Genomic DNA, 20,416 nt, shown 5'->3' with positions numbered 1-20,416 from the left:
ACTTAGGCATAACAAAAGAATGCTACTTTAAAGTGGCTGCAAAATAATTGGCTTGCCTAATTGACGATTCTTACATTACATCCACATTCCTTGGAAATAACAGCACACTAGGAATCAAGGGAACAGAGCACAATCCTCATCTGCCACAAGTTCAATAACCATTTGAACATTTGCTGGGCAGAGACAAATTGAAAGCTGTGAGAAATTCAAAGATGAAACAAGACCCTGCCTCCAAAGAATGCACAGTCCAATGAGGAAAAAAAAAGTTAAAGTTGGAGTTGTTATCTAGAAAAGAAGAGCCTTGTTTCATGGAAAGCTTTATGTAAACTTTAACTTCTTCACTGTCTAGACCCAATTACTTCGAAATTCATTCAGGTTGAACTTCAATTGCTGATATTCAGCATCTTTTTTTTTCCAGGCGTTATTAGATTTTAATTTAGCTCTTCCCCTCAAACCTGTTTGCATCAAATTAAAAGAACAAGTGGAATTTTTCTTGACAAGCCTAAGAAAGCAAATTGTTCTGATAGGCTATACTCAGGCACAGTTAACAGCTCAATTTGTTGTGGGAGCTGTGCCATATATTGTAGAATACTTAGCATCATCCCTGGCGTCTACCCACTAGATGCCAATAGCCCCCACCTCCAAGTTGTGGAAACCAAAAATGTCTCCTGACATTGCCAAATATCCCCAGGAGCTGGGAGAGAGGAGAAAAATAACCCACGGTTGAGAACTGGCATAGAATGACATCCAGAAGGAGAAAAAGTCAATCCAAGGATATGTTATTAAACTACTCATTAGCTTAATAACAACTGGGAACAACTGGCAACTGGGGCTCTGTTTTGCTGGGGACCTCTGAGTATATAAGATGTAACTATGCTTTGTTTACCTGAAGGATGCAAGAGGGGTGTATTTATCTACTGGATCAAATCTGTCATCTGTTGAGGGTCACCCTGTAGGGGACTGATGCCTTGCACTCTTTTGTGATTGTGTCAGAATGGCTTGGTTGGCTCAGTGTCAGAACGGCTTGGTTGCCATTGTACAAGTTATGACAAAGCTCTAGGTCAAAAAGTAAAGAAATGCTGCTGAGGCCCAGGTTTCTGGTTACACCTGTGTGAGACTGGTTGCCACAGCCATAGTTGGAGTAGAAAGTGGATAGAAGGGATGTAAGGTAGGGTTGAAAGGGTGTCAGATGTAACCTAAAGACACATTATGTTACATTTAAGACTTTGGATATTTCTTCTTTGTATGCATTTAGAGGAGAATAGGTGAACATATGTTGGTTTATATATGTAATTCAGGACTTTTTCCTCTGTAGAAAGCAAGAGCTACAATTACATGCACCCAGGAGATACAGAAAAGTATCCACAGTGTAGAATGTGCCAAAAATAGAGACACTATATTAAAATTAATATTCACCCCAGTCAACGACTTTGGAGTTTGCCCTTTAATTCATGCATTTAAAATGTATTTAAACTATAATATCAGGTAAGAGAAACACATAGATATTATGTCAAATTCTTACAGAGTAGCAAAAGGTGAGGTGCATACAAATAAGATTAAAAGTATGAAATCCAATTAAAATTTCACAGGAAATTTGCTGCAAGGATATATTTAGTAAAAAAACCTAATCACAATTTTTCAAATAAAATTTACATTTGTATTTGAATTTTACTTTTTTAAAGAAGACATTTAGCTTGTCGGGTGCATATTTAACTAAATATATATTTACATTGTTAAATGATAAGAATATATAGATATACACATATGTATGCATTTATACACATGCTCAGGATTCTTTCCCACTTTTCATTTAGCTTATTAAAAATGAATACAAACAGACTCTGAGCTCGAGGACCCTCTAAGAGCTTATAGCCTGTAGCAGCTTTCAAGATAACAGCTTCTTTAACCAGAGGAGTTCTGACTTCTCGGTCAGGCTGTTTGAAGTTTCCAAGGCTTGGGGAGAGGGTGGTCTTTTCCGGAAAAAAAGCCAGTATTTCAAAGAAAAGACATACCTTTTTCCCCCTCTTTAGTGCCAAGATGTGAAATTCTCTGAAGAGGAAAAAAAATCTTCCCTTTAAAATGTAGTATTTCTCTGAAGAGACCCATCCCTCGGCCTGGCAGACTCCAGATGTGCTCCCTACCAAGGACTCTGTGCCCAGAGGCTCTGGGCCATACCCTGAAACCAACCATTCCAATAGGATTCTTCTCATAGTGACCACCTAAAATCAACTATCCTGAAAGAGTTCCTTATTTCAGGAAGTTTACCAGACATATAAATTATGTTGGAATGGTACTCATTAATTGGTTAATGTAGATGATTTATTCTCAAATACTCATAAACTATTTCTTTAATCTGGACTTGAATAATTCTTATTTAAAGAAAAAATTTAATTTAAGTTGGTAAAACAATATTAAATTGTAATATATAGTAGTATTTTCCTTTACAAATCCCTAAGCAGCTACTAAAGGTAATTATTCTGAAAGAGGAAGAAAACCTGGTGTCTGCACACTTGCCTGACCTTAGGCAACTTACTTAACCTGTTGGGGTTTGGACTTTCTTATCTTCAGATAAAGCTATGTCACAGGATTGTTGTGAATATTAAATGATGTAATGTCTACAAAACACCTGACATTGAGAAAGCATTAACCTGAACTTGTACTAGTCCTTTTCTCCATCATCTAGTCATAGAAATAATCAGTCTAATGTGACATCTTCAGTCTCATTTTATATATTTGTAAAAAAGCAAGAAACATGTATTTCAGAGGGTTGTGGAAAGAGTAAATGAAGTGGCCTATATAAAGCACTTGCACAGTCCTTGCCTGATGATAATTGCTCCACACACATTCGGTAGCAAGTGGTGGTAACTCAGAGTAGTTGTGGAGCAACTTCATTATCGTCACAATCACGATTAACAGAACCAAAAAGCATCTGGACTGTGCACGGCATTGTGCTGTAAGTGCTGGGTGTTGAGTGTTAGGGATCATTGGCCTATAAGAAGAAAAGGCATACAAATATGACAGTACTTTGACAAATTAACATACAAGTAATGAAAGACAAATACAGACTTTAAGTGACAGAGAAGTAGCAAGGAAGGAAAAATTACTTTTTGCAGGAGTATTTGGGGAAAGAGATGATGAGAAATGAGACCTAATGTTGAAGAAAAGAGAATTTATTTGAGTGGCAGAGAAGAAAGGATATATTTCCGTTAGGAAGTAATGATAAAATGATAGAAAGGCACGTTGTGTTTTAAGAGAACAAAGGATCAACCAGTTTGTCTAGCGCAAGATGTCATGGAAGAGACACATTAAGAGTGAGAGAATCCAAAGGGGCTTAATGTTGAGGAGTGTCAGGGACCAGGCTTAAGAGTTTTATTCCCTTCTCCAGGAAGAGAAGGTTAACGGAAGGGTTTTGAACAGCAAAATGACAAGTATAGCCAAATTTTAGGAAGATCGAGTACAATATATTTAAATTTTTTCCTAAAACTGCTTAGCCAATTCAAAAATAAATATGTTGGCTGGTAATATTACTTATTCCAGGTAGATCTCTTAAAATTTAATTTCAAATCTGAAAAACTATCGCCTCTCCTAAGATATTGCAAAGCTGGGTGTTTATTCTGGCTCATCTGGGGACACAATTCTCTCTCTCTCTCTCTCTCTCTCTCTCTCACTTTCATCTCTCTTTTTGTCTGTATGCCAGAGAGAGACAAAGACATTTACTAAGTAAGGGCCCTTTATAAAGAATAATATGTACTTCTAAACTTCTATAACAGGTTATGGGAATTTTTTGACAAAATTAATGCAGCACTGTAGGAAAAGAAAGAGAAGCAGAATAACGAGAAAAGAAACAAAGCCAGGTGGTAGTTACGCACACTTAGTTTGAAAGCACTAAACCAAGGACTAGACATTTAGGAATAAAAATAAATAAAAACTAGCTCCTTTTGTGGGAGACTAAAGCTGGGAGAATTTGAAGCAATGAAACCTTTAGTTTGAGCTTAAGGGTTACCTTTCTTGAAGCTGTCCAGAGTAGCTTGGACACAGGCAGCACTCAGTCATTGATAGTGAGCTCAGCCCTGAATACATTGTATCAGAGACACTTCTATCCCCCACTCTGCACAATGGCAGAATTGGATCTCTTAAAAAAGATTTGAACTCAGTATTCAGTCATAAGATTAAAAAATGGAAAGATAGGTATCTTAGCTCTAGCTATCTTAACAAAAACCATATACTGGGTTACTGAAACTACAGGTATCTGTCTTCTTATCATACTGGAAGCTGGAAGTCCAAGATCAAGGTTCCTGCAGAGTTCTGTTTCTGATGAGGGCCCTCTTCCTGGCTTGCAGATAGCTGCATTTGACTCAAGATGAGCACTATGGTGTCTTTTCTCTTCTTGTAAGGTCACCAGACCTGTTAGATTAGGGCCCTACTCTTATGGCCTCATTTAACCTTAGTTGCCTCCTTATAAACCCTATGTCCAAAGACAGTCATATTGGTAGTTAAGGCATCTGCCTATGAGTTTGTGAGACACAAGTCAGTTCATTGCAATAGGGGTTTAGAAAATTTCAGTCTAAATTCTAGTTTGATAAATTATTATCTGTGTGTCCTTGGGTTGATTATTTAAACTTACTGAGTCCCATATTTCCCACAGTAAAAGGGAAGACGATGAAGGAATATTGCTGAGCTAGAAACTTCTAAGGACTCTCTTAGCTTCAATATTACCACATTCTATAATTATGAATTTTGGTATAAACTAGTTTCATAGGTTCATTCAAAAAAAGGGAAAGAAACCTTGGTAGAGCCAGTGTAAATGTAACCATAAATATTAAAGTGCTGTTGTCAACAGCTGGAATGGGGTGACCGCAGCAGCAGATGAACTGGGCTGGCAAGCTTCAGGTTAGGATGTGACTGCTCATTTAGTTTAAAAACATCTGGATTTCTGTTACCAAAACCCTGTCTCTTTTGGAAAACAAGCAAACAATTATTCCAACCAGGTTTATTTGATAGGAACCAAAGCATAATGGATTCTGACCCACTCTCACTGTTAATCTTTGAATGCACATCTTTGTTGACAACAGCACATTCTTTGCAACTATCGTTATCAAAGTTAGTTGGAATCACTTTCTACCTTATCTAGTACTACTTAATAAATAACTTCAAAAGTCAAGAATAACAAGTACAGTGAGCTTGTCAGAGAAACAATGATAAGTCATGTTTAAGATAATTTAAAACTCCCAGTTGATGGAGAAACTTTGAGACAAACATTGTGGGTCCAGTGAAAAAATATGACAGTGATTGTCATAGCATCTTTCTCTATTCCATTGAATTCTATTGTATTAGAAACCAAAGAACATATTAATAAAGCCACTCTTGTCTGATTTATTATAGCTACCAGAATTCACCCCCAGCCTAACAGATCCAAGATCACTAGCCCTGAGGAGGCAGGAGAGATGCAAATCTGAGAGATAAAAGTGAAAAACTCAGCAGTGCAGAAGTAAGGTTTATTGGATAGAGTTTCTCCATCCAGCATCCCAACTAGTGAGTAATACCTTCTGTCTCTTTAAGGTAACTATTTATTTGCTTTAGTATGGACAGAGAACATTTGCTTTGGCTTAAAAAAAAGAATGTGTGCTCTAATGGAAGAATCAAATTATATCAGAAAAGGAAGCACTTTAAGCTTTATTGCTGTAGATCACTCTGCCTCCAGCTGTGAAACTGATTGATGTTTAAAGCCCCTGAGGCACTGGCAGCTGTGGTGGCTGATTCAAATAAGAAAAAAATAAAGTGTGTGAGTGTGCATGTGGGTGTGAGTGGAATGAGTGTGCAAATGTGTGTAGGTGGGGAATAAGCTATACATTTATTTTAACAACTTTCCTCTGAAGATTTTTTAAATAAAATTCTTCTAAAATAGATGGATCAAAAGATACATGTATAATAGCTACTTAGATATTTAAGCAGGGAAATAGAAAAACATATATGTATATATATATGTGTGTGTGTATATATATCTGGAGAGAGAGAGAGAGAGAGAGAGAGAAAGAGAGATCCATCTATATGCTCAATTAGATGATCCTTTACTTCCCTGCCACCAAAGGAAGGGAAGATGAGTTATTAAAGGAACCAAGTTTAGGTTAGAGAAAGAGTCAATAAGTGGTTGCAAGGTATAATGAATTGAATTGAATTAAAAAGATACCTACCCTAGAAGTACTGTTCCACTCTCACTTTCCTGATGCAACAACTGGATACAGAGATTCATTATATGGAGAAGAACAAGGCACTGCTGGGAAGGACCCAACTCCAATGAAACAAACCAAATAATTGTTAAATGTACACTTTCTACCCGGCATTACAGCTGCAAACAGAAAGGGTGGGTTTGGAAAAATCTCTGCCCCCACATTCCAAGTGGATACCCAGCAAGAACATTTGGCATTGGTTACACTCGCATAAAACATGTCAAGACTTTCTTACTGTCTTCAAAAATTTACAGATTTTCTCTATGACTCTACTCTTTTGTGCTCATTCCAAAAGGGCAAAAACATAACTCAGGAAAACATATTCTCTTTATTGAAGGAGTTGATGGGAAAAAACAGTTCATGTTTATTTGTGTACAATAAATAAATCCTGGAATAGACCAATTTTGAAAGAGAAGATACATAGTCTAGCACCTACAATGTAAACTCCTTTAACAGGACTAAAGATATGTTAAAAAAATAATAGCCCAGTATTTTATTGAGGATTTTTGCATCAATGTTCATCAAGGATATTGGTCTGAAATTCTCTTTTTTGGTTATGTCTCTGCCAGGTTTTGGTATCAGGACGATGCTGGCTTCGTAAAATGTGTTAGGGAGGATTCCCTCTTTTTCTATCGATTGGAATAGTTTCAAAAGGAATGGTACCAGTTCCTCCTTGTACCTCTGGTAGAATTCAGCTGTGAATCCATCAGGTCCTGGACTCTTTTTGGTTGGTAAGCTATTGATTATTGCCACAATTTCAGAACCTGTTATTGGTCTATTCAGAGATTCAACTTCTTCCTGGTTTAGTCTTGGGAGGGTGTATTTGTCAAGGAATTTATCCATTTCTTCTAGATTTTCTAGTTTATTTGCATAGAGGTGTTTGTAGTATTCTCTGATGGTAGATTGTATTTCTGTGGGATCGGTGGTGATATCCCCTTTTTCGTTTTTTATTGCATCTATTTGATTCTTCTCTCTTTTCTTCTTTATTAGTCTTGCTAGCGGTCCATCAATTTTGTTGATCTTTTCAAAAAACCAGCTCCTGGATGGGATCTCATTAAACTAAAGAGCTTCTGCACAGCAAAAGAAACTACCATCAGAGTGAACAGGTAACCTACACAATGGGAGAAAATTTTTGCAACCTACTCATCTGACAAAGGGCTAATATCCAGAATCTACAATGAACTCAAACAAATTTACAAGAAAAAAACAAACAACCCCATCAAAAAGTGGGCAGAGGACATGAACAGACACTTCTCAAAAGAAGACATTTATGCAGCCAAAAAACACATGAAGAAATGCTCCTCATCACTGGCCATCAGAGAAATGCAAATCAAAACCACAGTGAGATACCATCTCACACCAGTTAGAATGGCCATCATTAAAAAATCAGGAAACAACAGGTGCTGGAGAGGATGTGGAGAAATAGGAACACTTTTACACTGTTGGTGGGACTGTAAACTAGTTCAACCATTGTGGAAGTCAGTGTGGCGATTCCTCAGGGATCTAGAACTAGAAATACCATTTGACCCAGCCATCCCATTACTGGGTATATACCCAAAGGACTATAAATCATGCTGCTATAAAGACACATGCACACGTATGTTTATTGCGGCACTATTCACAATAGCAAAGAGTTGGAACCAACCCAAATGTCCAACAACGATAGACTGGATTAAGAAAATGTGGCACATATACACCATGGAATACTATGCAGCCATAAAAAATGATGAGTTCGTGTCCTTTGTAGGGACATGGATGAAACTGGAAAACATCATTCTCAGTATACTATCGCAAGGACAAAAAACCAAACACCGCATGTTCTCACTCATAGGTGGGAATTGAACAATGAGAACTCATGGACACAGGAAGGGGAACATCACACTCCGGGGACTGTTGTGGGGTGGGGGGAGGGGGGAGGGACAGCATTAGGAGATACACCTAATGCTAAATGACGAGTTAATGGGTGCAGGAAATCAACATGGCACATGGATACATATGTAACAAACCTGCACATTGTGCACGTGTACCCTAAAACCCTAAAGTATAATAAAAAAAAAAATAATAATAATAATAATAATAATAGCCCAAACCAGGTCAGGATCATCTAGTATGGGCTGGTTACAACTCTTATCTTAGGACGAATTTTTGCTCATAAGAGTATAATAGTGTTTTTAATTGTACCTCTTAGCACTCTTCAGTGAACACTTTTCCCAGGGAAAAAACCCCTCCTAATCCCATTATAAGCCTGCAGTTTTCCTTCCTGCTGTCTGCTAAAGGCTTTCTGCCCATAGCCTTCGACATTTTTCAGCTTACCTCTTTTTTAAAAAAATAATTTCATTCTTGCATGGTGAGTTAAATAGTTTAAATTGATTTCTGAGACCTATCTTCCTGGAAATTAATTTAAAAATTTATTAAGAACATTTCAAAGGAATGCTTGTGTTTCTTTTTTCTCACTCACAACTTTTATATAATTTCAAGCTCCCCTCACAGATCTTGTAAATAAAGCCCTCAAAGACAAGTCAAAAAGGAATGAGCTATTTTTATCATAAAATATAAAACTGTATCATTGTTGTGTAGACAAATATTGCTAGCACCTTTCTAGTGGCATAACTAAAATGGAGAAGAATATGGCCATTGTGCAAGATGTGTCTTGAATTATTTTGTTTCTTTTGTAGAATATTCTTTTTCCTTCTACTGCATATGTTAATTCTTTTGCAGTTCAGGTGATAAACACTCCAAATCAGACATTTATTCTCCATTATCCATTTGGATTGAGTCACTATTTGCTATGGCACATGTCGTCCTGACTACTTATCTATAGCAGTGGCTAAATCAGATTGAATAAGTTTCAACAAGAGCACTACGTCTGGAGTTTCTATATAAGAGGGACTGGAGTGAAAAGCTAGTTGCAGGGATAGCTACTTGTCTTGAGGCTGCATTTGTTTAGAAAATACACTGTTTTAAACATGACCTTGTATAATTTAGAATGTCTTCAGGGTGGCAGGCCTGCTGTGGTTTGAATGTCTGGGGTCCCACAAAAAGTCATATGTTGGAACCTAATACCCAATATGAATCTTTTTGAATGTGTGGTCTTTGGGAGGTGATGAGGCCATGAGGTGGAGCCTTCATGAATAAGATTAGTGCCCTTATAAAAGAGACCCAGAGAGATTTCTAGCCTCTTCTGCTATGTGCAATTACAGTGAGAAGATGGCCATCTATGAGAAAGTGGGGCCTCACCAGACACTGAATCTGCTGGCTCCTAGATCTTGGACTTCTCAGCCTTCTGAACTGTGAGAAATCTGTTTATTGTTTATCAGACACCCAGTTTATGTTATTTTTATTATAGAAGTGCCAATGGACTAAGATAAGGCTTTAAGCTACATCAAGGCTCTGCTAATTATCCATGGAGACACTCCCACCCATCATTCTGCACTTTTGAACCCTTTCTTCCAAATCAGTCCTCAAAAGGAAGTGCAATTAAGCTTGCTGACATTCAGTGACCTACAGTGATGTACAGGGAATGTGGTAATACTAGGAAAATAAATAACACAAATGCTCTCATTATGGATTGTGGAACTCTGTATCACCTTGTGTTTTTATCCTCTTTTTTTTTTTCAAAGTTTTTCACATACATTATTTTATTGGACCATTTGCTCCTTCAACAGATATTTAACTATTAACTAGATGATAGGCTTTTAGGAACTGGATGTATGTTGATGGGCATGACATCAGTACACATAAAACAGGCATGGTTCTATACAACCATGGAGCTATAGCAGGGTGGAGAAACATTGCACACCTAACTATAAAGCAAATTATTTAACTATAGCTATTTTTAATGCTTTCAAAAAGTGTCAAGTGCCTGAACTTTGTCTTTGTGGACACAGAAGATTTATCAAAGGAAATGACAATTAATGAGGATCTTCAAGATGAGTAAGACTTTGTTAGTTTAAGGGTTGTCATGGTTATGATGGTAACACTTCAAGCAGAAGGAGATCATTTACTAAGACCACACAAAAGACAAGAATGATCTGGTCCTTCTGAGGAAAAGGAAGAATGTCAGCGTGGTTGAAACCTCAAGAATGGACCGAGTAGGAGAAGCCAATTCTCACAATAACTCTTCAAGGAACATAAACACGCATAGTGTCTGATGTCCTAACAGATGCAGGTGACAAACGTGACCAGATCAGTCTTTGCTCTTCCCGTTCCCTAATCCTATTCTTGCTTCTCTAATATTGTTTGTATTTCTGCCATACATCTGGTGGCATTCCTGGGTTGTAAATAACAGAAGTGTTCACTGATGACTTTATTGAAGAGAGACTGAGTAACTTATAAAACTGAAGGAAGAATTAAATAATCAGGACTCAGATAGAGGAAGGACAAGAGCAAGTCCCAAGAATTGAGTAATAACAATTCACAGAATGTAACTTTAGGCCATTTCATCAAGCTACCCAGTTTTAACTTTGTTATGTCCTAGGAGAAAAAGGTCTGATTGGCCTAGCTTGGGCCAAGTGTCCTTGGGTTTACCAGAGGAAAGGTCCTGGGATTGCCCGTTCCAGGAGAATCTGAAGAGGGGTAGAAAGGGGGAGTTCACTAAAGGAAGCTATATATATACTAGCTATACTAGACACGTACTGATTACCTAGAGGCAGGTTGCTACCACCTTCTATGTTCCCATTTTGCTTGCAGCTAAGCTCCTTTTAGTGTCTACCGGCTGCTGCTTTGCAGAATTACTACAGCTAGAAATGTGCAGGTCTATAACTAAGAAGCGGATTTTTAACGTAAATTCAAGAGCTTTGTGTCTCTGAATTTCTCTTTAGAAATAGTGACTGAAACCCCCAGGAACCCCAGTTTCCACATCTCCAGAAGATATTGATGCAATGAATTCTTTTGGGAAAGTGATGCTTGGGTTATTATCATCAGTCAGATAAACAAGGGCTCCTTGTTTTTAAACATTTTGGTCACTTCTATTTTTATTTTCCAATGAATCATTCTTTTAAAATCACATTTTACTTTTTAAATGGTGGATTTCACAAAGGCAGCACAAATGGCTGTGAGAACAACTATGACCTTAGAAAAGAAATTTTGATGGTGGAAAAGCTGATAGTCTTATTTATTTATTTATTTGAGACAAAGTCTCGCTCTGTCGCCCAGGCTGGAAGTGCAGTGGCGCAATCTCGGCTCACTGCAAGCTCTGCCCCCCGGGTTCACGCCATTCTCCTGCCTCAGCCTCTCCGAGTAGCTGGGACTACAGGCGCCTGCCACCACGCCCGGCTAATTTTTTGTATTTTTAGTAGAGACAGGGTTTCACGGTGGTCTCGATCTCCTGACCTCGTGATCCACCCGCCTCGGCCTCCCAAAGTGCTGGGATTACAAGCGTGAGCCACCGCGCCCGGCAATAGTCTTATTTTTTAAATACATCTTTTTGTTAATTTTTGGGAATATTTTGTTTATTTAAAAATTCTAAGACTACTAGTAAAATATACATAAGAAAATAAAAATCAACCATAATAAGATAAACACTATTTATATGTGGATATACTCCTCCCATCTTTTATTTGTATATTTATATTTTTAAAAAGTGGGATTATATTGTACGTAGTTTGTGTTTTGCTTTTTTCACTTAACATTAGACAATGACCATTTCTCCGGGTCATTAATCTTCAACAGCATGTTCTTTCAAATGGCTGCTTAGAATTCTATATTATGGATAAACCACAATTTATTTAACCATTTCTCAACTGATAACATTTAGTAAGGTTGTAAATTTTATTATATTGTTGCAATCAGCATTCCCAGTACATAAAACTCTACATGTACATTTGATTATTTTGATAGATTATATTCCTAAGAGTGCAATTACTAGTAAAAATATTTTAATCAGAAAATTGAGCAATGAACCTATGGAGCCCTGGAACCAGTTTACCACTACTCACAAGATACATTTTGGAGAATTTGGGAAAATGCAGAAATGTATGTGAAAGAAAAAGAAGAAAAATCCTCTATAATTTCACTGGTGAGAGGTAACAGTGACTAACATTCCAGTTCTAATTCTTTTCAGTATTTTCTATACATCTATGTGTACATGTATTGCATGTGCATATGTTTACACATAAAATGGATCTTTGCTTTCTCTATAGTGCTCTTTCCAGATTTATTCATTTTATTATACAATAATCTTTAAGAATTGTTTTGTAATGGTTAACAATATTCTATGGATCTTCTGTTGAATACTTAGGATGGATAATCCACATTTTTATTATACATAGTGCTTTAATGAACACTTGTATATAAATTTTAGTGTATGACTCTGATGAGAATCTTGGCATTAATTTCTAGGTGTAGAACTATCTGAGCAAAAAGCATAAGTATTGTGCTTGATAGATGTTGCCAAATTGTCTTTCAAAAAGGTTTTAGCAATTTATCATTCCACTAGCAATATATGAGAGCATCCATTTGTTTCTACCTTTTTTAACACTGAATACTACTAATAGTTTCTAATCTTGGCTATTGAGTGTTCAAAAGGGGTAGTTTGTTTCTTCAATTTACATGTCTTTGATAACTAATGATTTTGACTTTTTATATTAAATATACATTTGTATTTTCCTTTTATGATTTTCTGGTTTATCATCATTGCAATTTTTTAAATCGAGAGATTCCTCTTTTCCTTATTGGCTTATAAGAGCCATATAATAAAAGCAATAACACTTTCTGCAAGGAAAAAAATCAAGCAGCTAGACTCCCTGTGTTCTCAAAGAGTGATTCCAGGACTAGCTTCAGGGACAATTGGGAACGTTATTAGAAATAGAAATTCTCAGGACCCATTCCATCCCCATTGCAGTTGTGTCTTAACAAGCCTTCCGGGCTTGCTGATGCATGCTGAAGTTTGAAGGCCACCAAGTTAGAGAATCAAGATGTCTTCTCACACAATAGGATGTAATCAGTCCCTCCTGTGAATGTCTGTAATACCTGGTTTGCATTAAATGAAACATATGAAATTGCTGATACGTTATTGCTTTTGAACTACAAAAATGGCAGTTACATGTAGTCCAACTTTTAAAATCTCTAACAATACTTTTTTCCAGAGACGATATTTAAAATGTTTATTTTTTTACTTTCCAAGGAACCATTCTTTTTAATTTACATTTTACTTTTTAAATTGTGAATTGAAAAAAGGAGCAGCACAAATGACTGTGAAGAATAATTATGAACTTAGAAAAGGAGCTTCAAGAAAACTACAGACCAATATCCCTGATGAATATAGATGCCAAAATCCTCAACAAAATATTAGCTAACCTAATGCAACAGCATATCAAAAAGATAATTTACCATCACCAAGTGGGTTTGGACCAGGGATGCAGGGATGGTTTAACATTCATGAGTCAATAAATGTGATACACCACATAACAGAATTAAAAACAAAAAAATCACATGATCATCTCAATAGATGGAGAAAAATCTTTTGACAAAATCCAGCATCCTTTTGTGATTAAAACCCTCAGCAAAATCCACACAGAAGCATTCCCCCTGAGAACTGGAACAAGACAAGGATGCCCACTTTTACCACTTCTATTCAATATAGTACTGAAAGTCCTAGCCAGAGCAATTGGACAAGAGAAAGAAATAAAGGGCATCTGAATCAGTAAAGAGGAAGTCGGACAGTCACTGTTTGCTGATGATACGATTGTATACTTAGAAAACCCTAAAGCCTCATCCGAAAAGCTTCTAAAACTGGTAAATGAATTCAGCAAAGTTTCAGGATACAACATTAATATACACAAGTCAGTAGCCCTGCTATACACCAACAGTGACCAAGCTGAGAATCAAACCAAGAAATCAACTCCCTTTACAATAGCTGCAAAAAAAAAAAAAAAAGAAAGAAAAAAATACTTAGGAATATATATAATGAAGGAGGTGAAAGACCTCTACAATGAAAACTTCAAAACACTGCTGAAAGAAATCATAGATGACACAGATTGAAACACATCCCATGCTCCTGGATAGGTAGAATCAATGTGAAAATGACCATACTGCCACAAGCAATCTAAAAATTCAATGCAATTCTTGTCAAAATATCATCATCATTCTTCACAGAACTAGCAAAAAAATCCTAAAATTCATATGGAACCAAAAAACAGCCCATATAGCCAAAGCAAGAATAAGCAAAAAGAATAAATCTGGAAGCATCACATTACTCAATTTCAAACTATACTATAAGGCCATAGTGACCAAAACAACATGGTACGGGTATAAAAACAGACATATAGACCAATGGAATAGAATAGAGAACCCAGAAATAAAGCCAAATACTTACAGTTAACTGATCTTTGACAAAGCAAACAAAAACATAAAGTGGGGAAAGGACACTCTATTGAACAAATGGTGCTGGGATAATTGGCAAGCCATAGTAGCAGAATGAAACTGGATCCTCATCTGTAATCTTATACAAAAATCAACTCAAGATGGATCAAAGACTTAAGTCTAAGACCTGAAATTATAAAAATTCTAGAAGATAACTTTGAAAAAACCCTTCTAGGCATTGGCTTAGGCAAAGACTTCATGACCAAGAACCCAAAAGCAAACACAACAAAAACAAAGATAGATGACACTTAATTAAACTAAAAAGCTTCTGCACAGCAAAAGAAATAATCAGCAGAGTAAACAGACCACCCAAAGAGTGGGAGAAAATCTTTACAATCTACACATCCGACAAAGGACTAATATCCAGAATCTACAAGGAACTCAAACAAATCAGCAAGAAAAAAACAAACCCATCAAAAAGTGGGCTAAGGAAATTAATAGGCAATTCTCAAAAGAAGATATACAAATGGCCAACAAACATAAGAAAAAAATGCTCAACATCACTAATGAAATGCAAATCAAACCACAATGCAATACCACTTTACTCGTGCAAGAATGGCCATAATCAAAATAATAGATGTTGGCATGGATGTGGTGAAAAGGGAACACTTTTACACTGTTGGTGGGAATGTAAACTTGTACAACCACTAGGGAAAACAGTGTAGAAATTCTGTAAAGAACTAAAAGTAGACCTATCATTTGATCCGGCAGTCCCACTCCTGGGTATCTACCCAGAGGAAAATAAGTCATTGCATGAAAAAGATACTTGCACATGCATGTTTATAGCAGCACAATTCAAAATCGCAAAAATATGGAACCAGTACAAATGCCCATCAATCAACGAGTGGATAAAGAAAATGTGGTATATATACACACACACACATACACATATATATATACACACACACACATACGTATATATGTGTGTGTATATATGTGTATGTATATATATGTGTGTGTGTGTGTGTATATATATATATATATATATATATATACACAATGGAATACTACTCAGCCTTAAAAAGGAATGAAATAATGCCATTTGCAGCAACCTGAATGGAACTGGAGACCATTATTCTAAGTGAAGTTACTCAGGAATAGAACATCAAACATCCTATGTCCTCACTCATAAGTGGGAGCTAAGCTATGAGGATGCAAAGGCATAAAAATGATATGATGGACTTTGCGGACTCCACGGAAAAGGATGGGAGTGGGTGAGGGATAAAAGACTACACACTGGGTACACAGTACACTGATCAGGTGATAGGTGCACCAAAATGTCAGAAATCACCACTAAAGGACTTAGTCATGTAATCAAACACCACCTGTTCTCCCAAAAAAACTATTAAAGTAAAATAAATATACAAATAAATACATAAAAATAAATAAAAATTAAGTGGATGGCAAATAAAAAATAGAAATCATGATGAGGTTAATGCTATGGAAATGAAACTTGTAGCCACGTCTGTTTATTTATTTAAAATTTCTTATTTAGGCATATTTAGAAATATATGAAACCTATTAAAATGCAAGTGAATAATCAACATAAGATTTAAAATAACATTTTCTGCACATGAAGAGAAAGGCTTGGTGTGACAGAAACCACAAAGTTAGATGTAAGTTCTAACTCTTTTTTTCTTTTGAGGTAGGGAGTGATTCACTGTGTTAATTCTATTATGGAAAATAACCAAATCAATTAATAAATAATAAAAGCAGACATATAAGGATCATGATGATCATGCTGATTCCAATTCTGTGTTCCTCTAATCCAAACCAAAAAAAAAGAGTTAAAACATATATATATATATGTTTATGGAACAGAAGGGCCCATATATACATATAATTGGGATTCTAGAGAATAAATTTTAAAATAGAAGAGATTGAAAAAATAACAAAAATAAGCTTTGATATTGGAAAAGCTGATAGTCTTAATTTTTAATATGCTTTTTTTGGTAATTTTTAGGAATCTTGTTATTTTAAAATTTCAAGACTGCCAGTAAAATAAACATAAGAAAATAAAAATTTCTTGTTTGAGATCTCATGAATCAGAAAGAGTTTCTTCACTGGGGTGGGGTCCTTAATGGTCTTCTGCTATGTAGGTTTTTAATATTTCAATTGCCCAAAGAAGAATTGGGAAAATGAAAGTCCTCCTATACGTGGCTGGGACCGGGGGCCACTTGTGGGGTTTTGGTCAGCATTTAGTAATATTTACCAATCTGTATAGAAGTATGCAATGTTTTAGCAATGACTACAACGGTACCTGTGCATATACAACCAAGACATCTGCTTTATTCTGTAGCAATGTTCTTGGTGTAATTGTATTGTTCTCCTTATTAATATGATTGCAAGCTCCAAGAGGCTAGAAATCATGACTCTTCACCTTTTTACAGCCTGTAGTGTTAAGTATTATACATCTCACATAATAAGTGCTCAATAAGTGTTTGCTGAATGAAGAGTGATATTCCATTATGGTTCATTTTGAGGAGGAAGGGGAAAGATTTTGAAACTATGCTGCTTAAATAAAATACACATAAAGAGAGGGACTGAGTTCTTGAGGATTTAGCATTGTAACTAAAAGGCGTGTATATTTTTGTAGACCTATATATACAAGAGAAATTTCTAGTGTAATATTTAACTTCTGGGTAAAGGTAAATTTATTCTTGAAACAGAGCTCAAAAGGAGTCTTTGCATTTCTTTAGTTAAGACAGTAGTTTTCCCCAAGACCCTACTTTTGCCCTCAGCACTTCTGCAGGCTTCTCTTTGAAACGTGAATGAAATGCCAGGCATTTTGTTTGGTGTTTGTGGCTTTGACTTTCTAATACCACCTACTAGGCTTAAGCACACCTGTGTTCTGAACCCCAGTGGAACAGAAGATAGTTGTATCTTTGGGTAAACACAGAGGACACCACCAGCAACCAGGATATGTGATTTCAAGGCTTTTAATAACAATATTTAAAATATAGTTTTGGTATCAGATGGTCCATAATGAATTTGTGTGACATTGAAAAATGTAACCAGAAGAAAAATTTTATACATATTTTTAAGTCCTCACAACATTTTCTTATAAGTAAATATCTAAATCAATGCTGGCTTCCCAAATTCAGCAAGCAAGTATTACTGCACAATATATCATGTTGTTATGACAACTGATGATCTAGAACAAGCAAAACCTGTAAGGATGAAGTACACCATTCAGCATAATGCACTTCATTCTCTTAAAAAGAAAAGTTTTTTTTTCCTCTACAAATGAGACGATATGATGGGGAAATTAAATTAAATGGCGATGTTATTCCCTGAGGGCAAAACAATTCCATTCAATAAATTAATTTTACATCAGTAACTCTTTCTTTTCTTGAAACTGACAGTAATAACCTGACAGCTTAAAGCTCTAATAAACTTCAAGATCAGTACAACTACACTACTTGTACAAAAAGGAAGTCAGGAGTATCACAGGTATGATAATCATTCTCTGTTTATCACAAAGAGGGGAAAATTCTCTAAATTCAGTTTAACTAACTGCATTTACTTGATGAAACAGAGTACTTAAAATAGTTTTTGACAGCATGCGGTTTCAGCATCCTAACATTCCCATTCTTTGGAAAGGTCTCTAAACCTCACTGACATTCTCCATTAAGCTATTCTAAATAAATAACACTTGAAACCTGGAAACCTATCACAGGAAAAATTCTATCATCCTAAAGAAAAAAGAATAAAGAAGGGGAGAAAGAGAAAGCTGTAATGGGGCCTCAGATAAAACCAGCAAGTACAAATGTTTTAACTTAGCGACTTAGGGATTTGTTAGGACCTTCACATTTTAAGCAATTGAGCTATCTAGAAGCTACTATTTATAATGAGCAGTGGCAAGAGGGAACTCAAGGCTTTGTGCCTTTATCTCCCCGTCTCAACCTCTGCTATCCTCAAATGAGCCAACAAGAACAAATATTAACCCCCCAGGCATACAAGAACTCATTTCTTTTACTATTCTTCTCATAAAAACTTTATGTTTCTCTGAAAGTATTTTACAACCATGACAGAAAACATTATCACTAATTCCGGTAGATTCACATTGGCCCAAACCTGGGAATTCAGCCAGAACTGAAGAACAAGTTCTCTTTTGCATCCTATCCAGGGTATGACTTCATCGCTAACACTTCTGTACCTAAATACCAACTCTTGGGTAACAAACCAGACGTATTGTGCCAAATATCACTGCACTTATCATTTTTCATTTTCAGATGATACTGATAAATGATTTGTGAATGTAGAAAAAAACATTAAATGGAATAATAAACAGTTGCTCAGTTTCTTTGCTGCATTGAGTGGTTCTAATTAGAGGCTGAAGGAGTCCTGCTGCTTTTTCATCATTCAAGTTTATGATATAGCAAACATCCCAGAGGTCCCAGGGTCCTGAAGACTCAAAGAGAGATGTCACCTGTACATCCAAATAGATTACAGAGGTTTGCCAATCTGCAAAACTGCAGGTCTATCTAAAACAGGAGGCATGTGCTGCCTGTTTTGTAGAAAGCACAATTTAATTGCTACAGTTCTGCAATTATTCACAAACCATGTTGAACAGTGAACAATTAATCCCAAATCTTAGCTCGACAGCCCTTACTACAGTTAGAGAGTTACATTTTAAAATGTTTAAGGCAGTTAGCCACACACATTTCTCAGCTCAAGCTAACAGACTCCTCAAGGTTTTGTCATCTTTACCATCAATCAGTCTAACCCCGAAACCCTTGTTTTTTGAATGGAGTATTGAAATGTCACATAAAAAGAGGGGAACATTTCTTTCTGAAAGAGTCTCAACCTGTCCCCCTAAAGACAAAGTTCTTAGGTGCCAGAGCTTCTATGAATGGCTGCACACAAAAGGGATAAGTCATTGGTTTTGGTTTCACTACTGAAATCTCTACTGCCACCAGAGATCAAACAAAATACTTTCTATCTTGTCTTTTCATTGGGAGCAATAGGCTATATTGTTGACTAAAAGTGTAAAGTCAGAGTATACTCTACATTTTCTGCTGGACCTAAATGACCAATGCCCACTATAATCGTGCATTCGAAATGGATTAGCTCTTATCTCTCACTTGGTGGATAACAAGATGCAAACAGGCCTGAAAAGGTCACACAGGTGATTTCAATTGGCACCTTAAAGCAATTTTAGTCCTGCATAACTGCTCTCAGAGGGCTTATTTAATGGCCCTATTACAGCAGTGGTTCTGTAACAATATAATTGGTGTAATAACAATACCTCTACCAGTTGTTTTACACTGTATTTAAAGTCAACACTAGGAGATGACCATTTTTACTTAGAATGAATGATATTCAAAAAATGTCTTGTGTTTTTTTTTTTAGTTGAAAAACACTACTAAGGAACATCATCAAAACCCTTCCAATGTTTATTGTAGATCCCTACCCATGTAAAATTTCAATTCAACTTTGTTTTCTTGTCAAGATCCTTAAATCACAAAGCCAGAAACACTTCATTTATTCATCAGACAACACATTCTTATTGGATACTTAATATGTGTCAGTCATGACTCTATGGTTCTAGTGACAAAGAGGAGAATAAAATAAACAAGAACACCTGTCCTTCTGAAGCTTATATTCGCAGAGGTTGGCAAGTTTTGCTGCAAAGGGCTAGATAGTGAATACATATTTTAGGCTTTTGGAGCCGTATGAAAGTGATCATAACACATAAACAAATGAGTGCAGCTGTGTTCCAATAAAACTTTACTTACAAAAATGAATGGGGAGCTAGATTTTGTCTATGGGCTATAGCTTATTGACCTTTAGCGCCAAATGGAGGAGTCAGACGAAAAAAGAAA

Source organism: Symphalangus syndactylus, chromosome 2 (genome assembly GCF_028878055.3).
Source record: "Symphalangus syndactylus isolate Jambi chromosome 2, NHGRI_mSymSyn1-v2.1_pri, whole genome shotgun sequence".
Classification (NCBI taxonomy): domain Eukaryota; kingdom Metazoa; phylum Chordata; class Mammalia; order Primates; family Hylobatidae; genus Symphalangus; species Symphalangus syndactylus.
The sequence above is the reverse complement of the archived record's forward strand: the minus strand, read 5'-3'. Positions refer to the sequence as shown.